This window comes from Triturus cristatus, chromosome 8 (genome assembly GCF_964204655.1).
Source record: "Triturus cristatus chromosome 8, aTriCri1.1, whole genome shotgun sequence".
Lineage (NCBI taxonomy): Eukaryota > Metazoa > Chordata > Amphibia > Caudata > Salamandridae > Triturus > Triturus cristatus.
In genome coordinates this window covers 1,600,743,650-1,600,759,253 of record NC_140591.1, presented here as the reverse complement: position 1 = coordinate 1,600,759,253, position 15,604 = coordinate 1,600,743,650, and the positions used below count along the sequence as shown (strand labels likewise).

Here is a 15,604-nt window from a genome sequence, read left to right as displayed (position 1 = left end):
GCGCCGCTTCTCCTGCTCACGCACCTTGAGGGACAGCTTACCGAAAAGGAGATCGTGCTTGCTGCTGACTCCCTCTATAAGCTCCCTGTCAGAGAACTTGCGCTTGCGCTTGCGTGCTGACGCGCTGAATGGCACTTCCTTCTCCATGATGAATAGGTTTTGCGAATTGCACAGTCGGTGTGGCTTCACTCTGCACAGGCAGTCTTCACTCACAGCTCCTGTTTGCTCCTCTGTCGAGGCAATGAGGGTGGGGCTGCAGTATTTCCTGGTTGGTGATGTCATCTGCACGTTCCCGGAGCGACGCGGTCAATTGCGATTTCGCTAATACCGAATTCGCTAATAGCTAATTCGGTATTACCGAACTCGCAAATAGCTAATCGGAGTTTGCATGCCCCGCTATTGAATCTCCTCAAGGCTAATTATAAAATAAACATTGGTAAACCCACTAAAGCTTATCATACTTTCATGCAGAGCAACGCAGCAAACCACCTTGCTGCATTGCGTGAAATGGAAAGGGCAGGAATGCGCCATATTTTACGTTATAAAGCACATTCCTGTTCTTTCCTTGAGCTGGCGCACTTTTGTCTGCCCATTGCCAATGCAGGCACCCTTGCGTAATAGTGCAAGGGTGCCTGCATTGCAGGCATGATTGTTTTTTGAAGGAATGGACACTTTCCTGCACAAAAACAATCCTCAGAGGCATTTTCCTCTTTCTATGAGTTCTACAGAATGCAGAAATTGTAGAAAGAGGAAAGAATGAGGAGGAATAAAGCTATTTCTCATTTGCTATGCCTCCCCTGAGGAGGAGTGTTTTGACATGTTCCCAGGTCTACCACTAATATTAAATTTCAGAAGGCACCAAAATCCATGGGTGGATGCGTGGGAACACCGAAGCTCCACCCATGGAATACCTTCCTGGGGCACAGTAGTGCCAGGCAGTAATTTGCATCGCCTTGCGTTACTTCAGATTTAAAAAGCCATGCAAGGTGGCTTTGTGTGGCTTGAAAAATCTCACTTTAGTTTTGCTTTGCCTTCTGGCCACCTTGCATGGAGCAAGGGTGATGCAGCACTATGATAAATCTGGCCTAATGTGCCTTACTGATTGCTTTGTGTGTATGCTTGGTTCTGTGGAGAGCGAGTGAATGAATGCAAGAATGAAGTGATGCACGGACTAATGAATGAGTGCATGAATTAACAGAGGACTGGGTGCATGTCTGGGTGTATTGATGGATAAGTGAGTGCATTGAAATGTGAAAGGGCAGCAGAGGAGAGCATCATGTCCCGTCACAATGAGGACTCACCAACAGGTACTCAGTCATCTAAGAACTCTTACACCATATTTATCAACTAATTCATCATGAAGTCACCCATTAATAAGCCTATCTATTTATCCAGCCACTGGCAATTTTTTCTCCCACTTATACATGCATTCATGGATTTGGTCTAAAATTCCTCCTTGCAGACCCTCATTCTTGCACTATGTCTCTAAACCATCCCTTCATTTACAAATTCACTCATTAATACATTGATCCATGCACCTTGTCAATGAACCATTAATTTGTATCTGCATTCATGTATCCATACAAAAATCCACTCATCCACTTTCCCCAATGATGCTGTCATCCCAAACAGTCACGCTGCCTGCCCTACTTCCAGGTACGTAGGACATTCTGAGGGAGAGCCTATGCAGAAATGATTGAAAATTTACTTACTGCCTCTCATTATATAAGAGAATAAATATGCTAGAAAATAAATAAATGTTCCAGGTGACAAGAAACAAATAACACACAGAGAGGCCCATTATAAGAGTGGCACTAAACGGTCCATCATCCCCTCTAACTCTGTGGGAGGGAAAATAGCTCTTAGTACTGTGTGTACCCTGAGCCAGGGGCGGCCTTAGGCATGTGCAAGCTGTGCACCTGCACAGGGCTGCCAAACCTCAGGGGCTGCAATGAGGAATCGGATACAATACATATTCGTGGCGGCCCCTGGCAGGGATTTGGCGGCCTCCGGCTTCCACTAACTTGCATTGCAAACACCCTGACCGTCACCCCCCCCCCCTTCCCGCACCTGTGTTCCTCGTTCCTGATTGGCAGTAAGTGGCGCCGGGTTGTTTCAATCTCACCAAGGCGGGCGTTGCGGCTGGCAGATGTCGGAAGCTGAGGATAGAGTGATCTGTGCAGACTCAACCTCCTCAAACTGCTTCCCGCGTGCAGCGTGGCGTGTGTCAGTCTGCATTTTTTCTGGTGGTCGGACTCAGAACGGTACGACGCGTGCCTCAATCTCACAAAGGCGGGTGTTGCGGCTGGCAGACGTCAGAAGCTGAGGATAGAGTGATCTGCGCAGACTCAACCTCCTCAAACTGCTTCCCGCGTGCGGCGTGGCATGTGTCAGTCTCAGTCTGCATTATTTCTGGCGGTCGGACTCTGAACGTTACGACGCGGACGAGTGCCATCTAGCTGTCACACATTGCCAAACTGTGGTAGGAAGGTGTGTCTCAGTGAGTCTTACAATTTTTTAAATACAAAGAAAAAAAACATTTTAGGTGAAAAAGGGAAGAAAGGGAAGCATGATAGGTTTTTGGTAAACAGTAGGTAAACATGAGTAGTGCGTCACGTGCTGAGGTTGCGGAAATTTGTTTCTTTTGCAGTTTTCCTGGTGTGCCTGGGGTGAAAACGAGTGTTTGATAGGAAACAAGGGTACCCCAATATACGAACCTGGGGTGATACAATGTGGAGAGAGACACAATGGTTCTAATTGGCCTAAAAAAGGTCCAGAATAGACAAACCTTGAAAAAGGTAAGCGTTTGCATGAAGGTCTTTTTTTAAAAACTAAATTTTGAAGAGAGAGAGCAATAGTTAATATAGAACAGGGACAAGAAGGTCAAAGTATAACATATATTTATTATACAATGAAGTGAATTCAAAAGCTCACATATTCAGTGACAATAAGCGTGACATAAAAAATGAAAGTGAACTTTAAAAGAAGACATCGCATTGACAACAAGAATTGAACCACTTTCTTTTAAACTTAACTTTAAATTTTCTGTGCAAGTTACTGCATGATAGTGGGGCCCTTAGTCATAGCAGGAGGCTTTAGAAACGATATGAATTCATTGGAGGAACCTCAAAGAATCAGGTGCCAGGCGGATTTAATAGTTGGATAGAAATGCATTGAATGCGTGCCTCCCGGTGAGATAGAGCGAGTCCTGTTCAAGTGCTGCTTCGCGCTGGGACCTCTGGGACTAAGGGCCCCACTATGATGCAGTAACTTGCACAGAAAATTTCGTGATTAGTAATCAAAATCCTAGTTGATATACTCGACCCCTCCTTATATCTACACTGACAATTATAGATGCTCACTTTTGTCCTGAAGATGAACTCAACTCACTGAGTTCGAAACGTCGTCGACCGCTTACAACATGAACCCCTCATATTAAGTTTAAAAGAAAGTGGTTCAATTCTTGTTGTCTTCTTTTAAAGTTCACTTTCATTTTTTATGTCACGCTTATTGTCACTGAATATGTGAGCTTTTGAATTCACTTCATTGTATAATAAATATCTGTTATACTTTGACCTTCTTGTCCCTGTTCTATATTAACTATCGCTCTCTCTCTTCAAAATTTAGTTTTAAAAAAAAGACCTTTATGTAAACGCTTACCTTTTTCAAGATTTGTCTATTCTGGGGTGAAAACGAAGCCTTATTTACTACATCGCTGCCCGCGTATCCAGAGGACACAGGTGATCAGAAGTCACGATCACTTAAGAAAAGGGGTGTAAAGGGACAGGTGTGTCATCCTTTGATTCAATAGGGGCCACCTTACCTCAGTTTTGATTCGGTTCACAAAGCGAAGTCTAGTACTTCGCCACTACATGGTGGTTCATTTGATTTAGGATTCTTAGAGGCGTGTATGTTTCCATTCCAGCCATATTTCTCAAATGTGGAGGTTTTTCAGATGTCACCCCCTGGCACACAATGCATTATCTGGTGCATAATTTCCAGAATTTTTCTTTGGTTGTTGTGTAAATACCTTATGTGTGTCGTCATCACTGCTGATGTCTGGTAGATTCTGCAATTGCCATGAGTCGTTGCTGTTTCTGCTTCCCAATACATGGTGTTTTGTTGTAATCATCTGCATTCCCGTGTAGAAGAGCGAATATCGAGGTATAGATGGTGGACCATAGTAAATGTTGTCTTACATTTCTAGACTAAAAGGGCATCTGCATCGGAAGTACCGAGGTTAAAAAGGCTAAAACGTTCCCTTCATAACAGGACATTATGACTTATGACTTTTCTCTGAACTCAGCAGGTTATTTGATTTTGTGACTTTTTTTATGAACATGTCATAAATATTGCATTTATTTTCCGCCTCCCACGCTTGTTCTTTATTTTCTCAAACGTTTTGTTGGGTGAAACTATCTGAAAATTGTTGCCAGTGGCAGTCCAACTAAAAAACATAAATGTGCCCTCGGTGCCTTTGTAAATAGCTACTGTAGGACAGCTCCGTTTTCATTTGAGGTTTCTAGCCAAAGCAGTAAAAGAAAATTGCATTCAGTGCTACCTTTATAAACGTGCAGAAGTTGTTTTTCACCTGGAATAAGTAAAAAATAATTAAATGCAATCATTTGTTTGCCTTTCAAAAAGCATTACTGAAGTTGGACATGTATATAGTTTTTCTCCTCTTGTAAACGTAGAAAGTAGTTTAGCACTTAATTTTCCATTTTCACCACAGACGGACACAGGCAGACTGCAGAGTCGGGAGTCGAGTCCCGAGACAGCTTCTCAGGAGGAGTCTGCACAGTGCACTGCACAGTTCAGCAGGCAGCCCAGGTTAGGCCCAGGTGGGCATTAATTCATCAAAAACATTTTCGAATCGATCCCTGGACCCCTGAAACAAAATGCAGTTTCTGGGCCTATATAGATGTAGGAACAGAGTGATAAAGAGACGGACATGGTCGCGAGAGAGATTCAGTCAATTATGGTGCATTGAGAGATGTGAGGTAGAGAGCTACAGAGAAAAAGTGGTGCTGTTTATCAGAGGTAGCGCCTTGATAGTTGAAGAGATGGTGAAATAGATCAATAAAGAAAGATTGTGAGAGAGTTAAGGTGGAGGCGGGAGCTGAAATAGAGGAGGTCCAGCGAGAGAGAGAGATGTGTTTTTGGAAGAAATAGAGAAAAAGAGAGAAGGGTTGATAGAGTAAAAAAGAGTAGAGGTAGTGAAAAGGGAGTAAGATAGAGAGTTGAAGGAAAGGGAACAGATGTATAACAAGGGAAAGGTGAAGTGAAGAGGGTAGGTAGTGAACTAGTGGAGAGGCAAGTTGAGAGGTTAGGTAGTGAAAGAGTGCAGGTGAGAAAGCCGTGAAGTAGAGGGAGAAATAAAATAGAGTTGCGAGGAGTGGTGAGGTAGGGAAAGCTGAGAGACATAGGTAGGGTAGTAGAGACAGAGATGCAATAAAGATAAATAAAAGGTTGTGTAAGAAGAGAAGTAGATTGAGGAAAAATACAGGTAGGTCTTATGGAAAAAATAATGAGGTGTATAGAGGAATGAGGTAGAAAGAGTATAGGTAGAGCAGAGGTCGAGAGTGATAATTATGGATGCAGGCACAGAAGCAAATAGAGACAGGCTAGGCCATGAAAAGGGTAGAAAAAGATGAAGTCGAGATATTGAGAGGTCAGGTAGACACATGTGAGATACATAGAGAGGGAGGTTCAAGGTACATGGAGAAGTAGAACTAGAGTCATGTTAAGAGAGAGGGTGAAGGTAGAAGTGAAGTAAGGAAATCCCATAGAAAGAGTATTTTTTTTTAATTCATTGCCACCGACTGCCTAAGAGTGCTAGGGTTAAGGCTAGATTGGGCAGGCCAGGCATGCACACCGAGGGGCAGATTTTCTTTATCGCAATGCAGCACAGCAACAAAAGTTACTGCACAAGGGTGAGAAAGCAGCACAGAGCCGTATATATTAGATATGGCCTGCTGCTGCTCACTACTCGCTCAAAACATTACTTATCCTGAACTGCGTCCTCAGGGCAGCAGTGGGCGTGGCAAACACAGGGAGGTCAAAATTACTATTCTAACTCCAGGTTTTTCATTTGCCTTCATTTCCTACAGTCAGTTTTTGCATACGTGACCTATCAGAGTCCTAATTTCTTTAGGAAATATCCTTGGATTTGGTAATTTGTGGTTTATGTTGGGAGGTTGAGTATTTTTTTGTGTCTTGAAAATTGTGTTTAAGTCAACCTTTAAATCTTTGTTTTATTGAAGTTGTTGTGTTGGGGGAAAATTTACAACTTGCGTATGTGGTCCATCAAAAGACATCTGCCACAGGAGAATCCTGTCAAGAAAATAAAAATCGATACAAAAGGGGATGATGGAGTAAATCAAACACTCAAACCCAGTCAACTGATCTGGGTTTAATCCATCACCATTCTTTAGCTCCGCCACCCCAGTTCAGACATGGCCATATGCAAATCAGTCTGACCCTGTGCCTCATGGGAACAGTCCAGCCCAAACTACCAAGCCATGTCTTCCCTGGACCGAAAAGAAGCATCCTGGGACCGGTTTCCAGAAACCGGTTCTAGGACGCTTGATTCCGATCCAGGGAAGACATGGCTTGGCAGTTCGGGCTGGACTGTTCCCATGAAGCATAGGGTCAAGGCTGATTTGCATATGGCCATGTCTGAACTGGGGTGGTGTGGTGAGCAAAAAAACGATGGATTTAGGCCCAGATCTCTGTACTGGGGTGAATGTATGACATTGTTCTGCATTCTGTCCATCAACTGTTGTTTTTGCATTTGTCACCCCGAGTGGGACGGGTATGCTCAGACGTGAGTCCCGTGCTCTCCACGCCACTGGAGTCAAGCTATCATGGCTGATGACGGCTGAAATGCCAGAAACCGGTCCTAGGACGCTTGATTCCGGTCCAGGGAAGACATGGCTTGGCAGTTCGGGCTGGACTGTTCCCATGAGGCACAGGGTCAAGGCTGATTTGCACATGGCCATGTCTGAATTGGGGTGGTGTGGTGAGCAAAAAAACGATGGATTTAGGCCCAGATCTTTGTACTGAGGTGAATGTATGACATTGTTGTGCATTCTGTCCATCAACTGTTGTTTTTGCAAGAAAATAAAAATGACACATCAAAATCTTTCAGCAGCCGCCACTGCTGATTGTCTTCTTTTTTTCCTACCCACTGCTAGCCTCGCCCGCTGCATTGCAAGCAAAATGAAGAGAATTCGAGTACACGAATCTGGTTATTCAAAACGAAAGAGAAAGGTGGCTCAGCAGGCTTTCGTAGCATCACAAGAAGGAGCAATCCTGAACTTTATCACCCAAGGGAAACATAAAGATGGAGAATCCTCTGGCCAGAGTAATGATGATGCACTAGGTAAAACAGGCGCTGACGACCATAAAGAAGAACAAAAAAATTATGATATCCATGAGCAGAATGATACTCATGAACAGACCAATGAAAATGAACAAGGTGACTATGAAATTGATACAAACATGCAGCAATTACCAACTCAGGATGAGGATTATTACAAAAGACCCTCAGACAGAGAAACTGAAACATCATTCATCGGCCTATCAACATCTGGCATTCGGAAGGAGGTTCAGAGTTTACAGACGGATGATGCTGGTATTGAAAAGGAAGCCAAAGAGCACGACCATGTTACAGACTTGTGTTCTGAATATGATTTATGTGATTGGAGGGATCCTGCTTTGTGGCCGAACTCTCTTACGGACGCGCAACGTGTTTTTCTTGTTGAAAGGGGTCCCTCCAGAGCCCCAGATTCTAAAACAAAGTATCCAACTGATGAGCACTCAAAAATTAAACGTCGTTTTTCTGTTACCATGTTCTCACGGAAATTAAGGAATGGTGAAATTATAGATAGGCGCTGGCTTGTCTATTCAAAAAGCAATAATGCAGTATTCTGTTTTTGCTGTAAATTGTTTTCTGACGCAGGGATAAAATGTACTAATGATGGAAATGACTTACTAGGCACACATGCACAGTTGTCTGTCTGATCATGAATCCTCTTCAAAACACATGCGCGCCGTGAGTGCCTGGGTTGAATTAGAAAGAAGGTTAAAACAAGGACAGACAATAGATAAAGAACAGCAGAAGTTACTGCAAGTGGAAAGTGATCGTTGGGGCAAGGTCTTGGAAAGGATCATGTCCCTTGTTCATTTTCTAGCAGAACAAAGTTTGGCTTTTCGTGGTAAAACTGATACTTTGTTCAAACACAACAATGGCAATTTTCTAGGTCTGGTTGAGCTGCTAGCCAAGTATGACCCATATATGCATGAGCATGTGAGTAGAAATAAATGCGCTGAAATCCATGACCTTGGGCAAGAATATTCAAAATGAAATAATTAATTTTATGGGAGCTTCAGTTTTGGACAACATTATTGCAAAAATTCAAAAGAGTAAATATTTTTCTGTCATTTTGGATTGCACACCTGATGCAAGTCATCAGGAGCAAATGACGATGGACCTTCGAAATGTGAACGTGGAAACGATGCCAGTCGAAATAAGTGAATTTTTCATTGGATACTTGCCTGTTGAAAGCAGCACAGGTGCTGGTCTCACAGAAGCATGTTTGCAAAAACTGCAGGCATTGCAATTGCCATTTCAAAATTGCAGAGGCCAAGGGTATGATAATGGGGCAAATATGAGCGGCTGCAAGAGTGGTGTTCAGAAACGTTTACTTGACATGAATCCAAGAGCGTTCTATGTTCCATGCGGTTGCCATAGCTTGAATGTAGTACTTAGTGATATGGCACATTCATCCACTCACGCTGTAACTCTTTCTGGAATCTTGCATCGAATTTACATACTGTTTTCTGCCTCAACACAGAGATGGCAAACACTCATTGAGCACGTTAAAGATCTGACAGTAAAGCCCATATCCGAAACTCGATGGGAATGCCGTATTGATAGCGTCAAGGCTGTCCTTTTCCAAGTGGCCGCCGTTTATGACGCCGTGGTTGAAGTATCAGAGGAAGCGAATGACCCAAAGGCCAGAACTGAGGCAGCCGGGTTGGCTAAGCAATAAAGGAGGTATGCATTTCTAGTATCGCTGGTGATTTGGTATGACCTTTTGCAGCAAATAAATCTTGTTAGCAAAATCATGCAAAGTAAGGATATGCAACTTGACATTGCATTGAAATGCCTTGAAAAGACTGTCCAGTTTCTGGAAACGTATAAGGAGAGTGGTTTCAAATCTGCACAAGTTTCAGCTAAGGAGTTGGCGGAAGAACTGGAGATGAGCTCAGATGAGATAAGTTTTCCTGCATCTACAAGTTTGCGAAGAAGAACGATTAGGAGACAATTTCAATACGAGAGTCGTGATGAGGGAATCTTAGAACCAAAAGAGAAATATCGCATTGAGTTCTTCAATGTCTTGATGGATCAAGCAATTATGTCCATGACTGAAAGGTTCACTCAGATGAAACATCACTATGATTTCTTTGGATTCCTTCACGACATGGGGAAAATTGCTAGCATGAACGATAATGAATTGATGAAAAGCTGTGCAGATTTAAGCATCGTGTTAACCGACAGATCAGACTCAGATGTTGATCCTGGAGATTTACATACCGAGCTGCGAATGTTCTCCTCCTTGGTGCCAAATAATGCAACAACTTTGGAAACATTACAATTCATTTATGAAAACAAACTGAGCACTGCAGTTCCAAATCTTGCAGTGGCTTTACGCATTGCGTTGACAATCACAGTTACAGTGGCTTCAGGGGAAAGAACTTTTTCAAAACTGAAATTGATTAAAAATTGTTTGAGGACATCAATGACTCAAGAGAGACTGAATCATTTGGCCCTGTTATCAATTGAACATGACATTGCTAGATCTCTGGATTACGGACAGCTTATCAGGGAATTTGCAGCACAGAAGGCTCGCAAAGTTGACTTCCTCTCATAAAGAAGTACGCAAGATGTTTTCCATGGTTTTAATCACACTCGCTATGTTGCTACTCACTAGGTATGCAGAAATGAAAAAAACAGGTGGTAAGATAACGAAAGAAGGAAAATGGAAAAGTGGAAACAATATAGAAGAGATAACAAACAGTAAAACACAAAAAGGTAAAAAAGTAAAAGAAAAAGTTAAAAAACATAACATAAAAACAAACAAATAAAAAAAAAGCTGGGTATTGCTGCTACCTCCACGTGGTGCCTGGTGGAAACAGCGAAAGCTGGCAAAACGCAGTGGCGAATTTTGGCAAAAGTTAAACACTTGTGTCATGAGGCGGCTATGCAGTGTCTGCAACGGACATGGCCATGCGTAAGACACCATATTCGATATGGTATCGATATTACTGTTTCCGGGCAAAGAGCCACAGATTCTTTCTCTGTGGGGGAGCTGTGTGTCCGGGGGCCCCTGTCATGGCCCTGCAGCCGTCTGTGCCAGTCCCTCACGTTGTGTGTCACAATGCCCTCCTCCTTCTAAATGTTATCGTTCTGAGATGAATTTGGAAGGGTAGGAGCAGCCGCAGGTACTGGTCATCTAATGCCTTCTCTGGACGTTTTATAAAACACCTTCCTGAGCTCCTCCCCGCCCGGACCTGCTCTTCCGGGGCCCCCTACCTACGCTCCCTGCACAGGGCCACCATGAGCCTAGAGCCGCCCCTGCCTGAGCTTACCTCAGAAATGGAGAACTAATGGGTGATTTAAGGATACTGCACCAATTGCTTCGCCTAGCCCCCATATGTCCTTGAAATTTTACCCAGACTCTTTTTGCTCCAATCAGCAGATGACTTTTCCCAGTGGATTACCATGGATCTGCAGAGCTTCAGTGAATCTCGTAATCCTGGTGGAGCTTGTAGCTCTTTTTTTGACCATTGTCATGGCTAGCACTGACTTGTAATGAGGCTTATAAAGCTAGTCGTTGACACACAATCAGTGCTTACCACTGGCAGGCGTGCACACAGACAAAACACCAACAGGAAACAAGCAATCAGACAAGGCATGTGGTGGTTTGTGTCACTCTTGCACCTCGCAACATGGTGCAAGAGTGACACAAACCTTAAGCCAGATTTATGAAGCCACGCAAGCCCACTTTGCGTGGCCCAAGAGTGGGTCCATAAATCTGGAGTAAGACAATGCAGCTCAAATCCATGCCTTGCCTTACTCTTCCCTGGGAAGCGCACCCACAGTATTTAGAGGCCCAATCACCTGCTGCGCTGCTCTGCATGACAGATACATATCAGAAATGCACTGTATTTAAGGAATTACAGCTCATTCATGCCCTTTCCCCTGTGCTGGTGCCCTTTTGGCAGCCTAGCTCTGAAACAGGCACCCTTGCAGCATGGTGCAAGGGTGCCTGTGTTGCATGCAGAATTGTTTTTGTGCAGGAAGGGGCACCTCTCCTCTCCTGAGAGGCATTTTTCTCTTTCTATGTGTGCTGCAGAATGCAGCACACATTGAAGAGAAAGTGATGAGGAGAAATAAAGTTATTTGTCCAGGTTATGCCTCTTCTGGGAAGGTGTATCTTTTTGGCAAATTCCTAGGTATACTAGTTATGGTAAATCTGGGAATGCATAAAAATATAATAGGAGTTGCTTGGGAACACGACAAAACACCCATGGATCTCCCTCCCAGGGCAGAGTAAGGCAATGTAGCGATTTGCACTACGTTGCCTTACTCCAGACTTATGGAGCCACTCAGGGACATGCAAAGTGGATGTGCGTTGCTTGGTAAATCACATGCAAGGTTTGCATCACTCTTGCACCACATCGCGTGGTGCAAGAGCCATGCAGAGTGGCTCATAAATAGGCCCGTTAGTTTTCAAAATAATTGCAGTGTGAACATTTACGCCGTATAGCAAGAATGTGTCGGATTAACCAATTCCACAAATTACTTAGCTGCCAAGTGGACTCATGCCAAGCGTGACACTTTCAGCCAGTCCTGGTGATTTAGCCAACAAAGTGCTTGCATTCTGTGACTCTTAGAGCCTGATTTGGATCTTGGCAGGACTGGTCCCGCTGCCAATTTTTGGCAGTCTTTCTGCCTGCCTACCTCCCTCTCAATTTAGATGCTGGCTGGTAATGGAAGAGAAGACCGCTAGAGGCTTGCTGACTCCTCCAGAAATTCTGAACTCACTCCTAAGGAGGGGTGGGCTGCATCAGGGGGCAGCAGTAGTCCAGGCATGATTCCCACCATCCAAATTGTAATGTGGCTTGTTTCTGAGGGAATTCCTCTTGAAATCTCTTCAACTACAAGTCAGGGGAAATGGAGGAAAAGGAGTAAAAATGCACCTCTTTCCATTGTACAGGCTGTAAATTTGTCCTTAACTTCTTCGCCCAGGTCTCCCCTTACCTGCTGCATCTTGACCGTGATTGCCGGTACCCAGATTTGACCGTCTTGAAGGTAGGTGTTCATGGTGTGTGCAGGCATTGCATTGTGCAATGGAGAATGTACAAAATATGCTCACTACACATAATCTACATCCACATATGTACCCATATTTAACATATATATGTTTAACGTATAAAAACATTTGTCACTTAAACCTCTCTCCAACACCATGGTCACCCCTCATCAGTATTCTTCCGACAGGACAACTCCAGCCCAACGAAACATCCAAATCTGCTCTGTGGGACCCGTCAACACGGCAACAAAGGGAGGTTCACCAGCACAGGGCAGACCGCAGTCAGCTGTGTGGTCTCTCTGGGCCCACCTCAGTGGTTGGCTGGCGGTAAGACCGCTAAGATCTTAATCCAACCCCCTAGTTTTCATAAGAGAAGCATTTTTTGTTTTGCCAATAACTTTGGTGCCATTTTACGAATCTTCGCAAAATTTTCTAAATTTGTACGACGCTCAGTTCAGCTGCGGTGTTGAATGTTTTGGGGTGATTTGCCAAGTGGGGGCCAAGAAAAAAGGGGATCCCAAAATGCTTTTTTCACGTGTTAATGCCCATAGAGATTTTAGACAAGTCTACAGCCTGAACAACTGGATGGAATTACATTCAATTTGGCGGAAACCTAGCTCTAGGTCCAGAAAGAGTCCCTTTTGGTATTTGGTGTAAATCCATTCAGTATTTTAGATATAATAAAGGAAAACCAAATTTGTATATCTAAAGGCACGGACCCTCCGCAAATCTTACTGATATCATGCAGCGATCCAATTGGCTGCCAGCACTTCAACCAACAAGTGGTAGCAGCCATCTTGGGACTCTGACTCAGTCCCAAACAAAAACAATAAAAAGACAAGGGGACGGGGTAGGATTAACCTGACCATCTGGACCTAGTAGTGTGGTCTCCCAGGAATCCCACCGGGGCAACAAATGATTAAAAAAATAATAATCTGCAGAGAAAATCACGAATTGCGAATCCCTGCTTTAAAAAATAAATAAATAACTTTAACGGGAAGCACTTACAAATATAAGCATAGCAGGTGCCCCAGTTGAACTCCACTTCTGTAAAGGACAATGATCCTAATTTCTTGTGCTTGCCAAAGGCAAAGCAAGTGTGTTTTCATGGCAATTCCACTTTATAAAATGATCTGAAATCCTTGATGCAGGTTAATGCATCTTTGTTCTATCGGAGAGCAATCACTTCTGTAGTGACTGCAACAAATGGGTTCTTTCTTTTTGGCTCCTGGTGAAAGCAGAAGCCATGGTTCTCCTTTTTAATTACCCTGAGTATGCAAAAGCCCAAAACCCTCTGCAAGGTCGCCCATTTGACCCGTCACGTTTTCCTTAGTAGTATGCTACGATGATGATGATGATGGCCAGCTTACCAACAGGTATCTGAGTGCATTTTCCACCTATTTTGGTGAAGAGCTCTTGATGTAGGGGAATTTTCAGGACATCTCCATCCGATTCCCCTCTTTTTACTCTCGTCCTGTTCTCTAGATGAGTATTCATGTTATCACAGATTTGCGGATCAACAGGCCTGCCAAGTATCACGCATCAGACGTGAGTTTAACGCATTTCAGTGTGGTGTTCTGCATCACTGCACTGAAATGCATTGTCATGCATTTTAATGCCACTGTCTCACTCTGCTGTACCAGCGCTGAAACTGGCTACCCAGGCTGCTAGCACGCGCCTGTGACATCTGTGCCCCGGCTCCGCTCCCCGCAGACTTGCCGGCCCCGGCGCTGCCCCAGCAGGCTGAGTAAACAGTTAATGATCTTGTGCACTGCTGCCTGCTACAATGTATCCTGCTGGGCTGCATTGAAATTCCCACCTGCGGCACGGCTGTCACAGTCACTACTCACTACCAGGCCTGACGTCACCCCCGACGGGCCAGTCCTGTGCCCAATACCGAGACACGGCGGGCGGGGCCTGCCCTCAGCAGTGGTTGCGTACTGTGGTGCCGCAGGGGTGTGACCTCACGTCCTGGTCGGAGTTCATGTCAGCAGCTCCAGTGAGCGGGTACACAACTCAGTCACAGCCCCTGTTAGACAAATTACCGCTACAACCAAGTTAAACCCTGTCAGTCGCGGCAGGCCCGAGAGCTGCCTCGGCCACCGGTCACGAGAATCCATCTGCAGGTCCGGCCACAAAGGGACTCTCAGATCATGAGTCAAAGCAAACAGGCCTGGGCATCCTTCATGCTGCCAGGCCACTTCACGAACAGAGCAATTAGCCATCCAGTGAAGGCCCTGTGTCTGATAGGGAGCCGAGCCTGCAGAGGCAGGCAGCCTGCTTCTGTAGACGGGGCCACACGAACGCGCCTGTCCAGTGGGTTGGGAAACACGAGGAGCAGGTGTACAGCGTGTCTCAGCAGCTGCAGTAAATATGACCCCAGGCCGCACTGATTCAATTGCCGAGGGAGGGAGTGAGTTGCGGGTCAACAGTTGGTAAGTCACAGAGTCGGTGGAGTGTAATATCTGACCTGATCATGTCTTGTGAATTCTCCAAACACTTCAGTCTCGCACCTGTAAAAGACCAGTACTGTAAGACTGGGATAGTCAGCTGTCCAGCCTGGCAAGTGGGCTTTCTCTGCATAACATCAGTATAAAACCATGCTAAAATGTGAATATGAAAATAAGGTTTGAATAAGCCATACTAACGATACCGGAATCCCTCACTTCGATGCTCTAAAATGAGTTGGTAAATATCTAGAAATACATATTCCTGAAAAACAATTGCCATATGTTTGTATGCAGATCGTTTGAAAACGTCGTTTGTTGGAATTAAGTGGGACAGAATTGTGAAAACAAATGCAGTTGTTTCAATGACTTAAGAAAGGAGGCAGTTCATTGTACACATTTCTCACCGCAGGTCGTAAAAAAAGTATGTCCCGAGGGACTACTGTGTACATTACTCTGTACTATGATAAGAAACCGGCTTCCATGCCTGCTGAAGCGTCGCCAGTTAGCATTTCTGCCATTTATTTCAAGTAACAGAGACCGAGTCAGAGAAGTGAAATCACGTCTTGTGAAGACTAATATGTAACACTTCGATCCTGTGCTTGTAAAAGATCAAGGGGCATATTAGCAAGACAGGCGATAAAATTATTGCAGTTTTAGCGGCAGGAAACTGCCGCTAAAAAGGCGATAATGGGCTTGCTAATATGCATTGTAGAATTCCAATTGAAGCTAAGGTTAGATGTCCTGCACATCTAACCTGGGCTTCTATTGGAA

The 15,604-nt window shown here is 44.4% G+C and overlaps 1 pseudogene; it reads left to right on the top strand.

The window, feature by feature from the left end:
* Positions 1 to 8,339: 8,339 nt before the first annotated feature.
* LOC146806293 (zinc finger MYM-type protein 1-like) lies at positions 8,340 to 9,938 on the top strand (annotated as a pseudogene).
* The last annotated feature ends 5,666 nt before the right edge of the window (positions 9,939 to 15,604 follow it).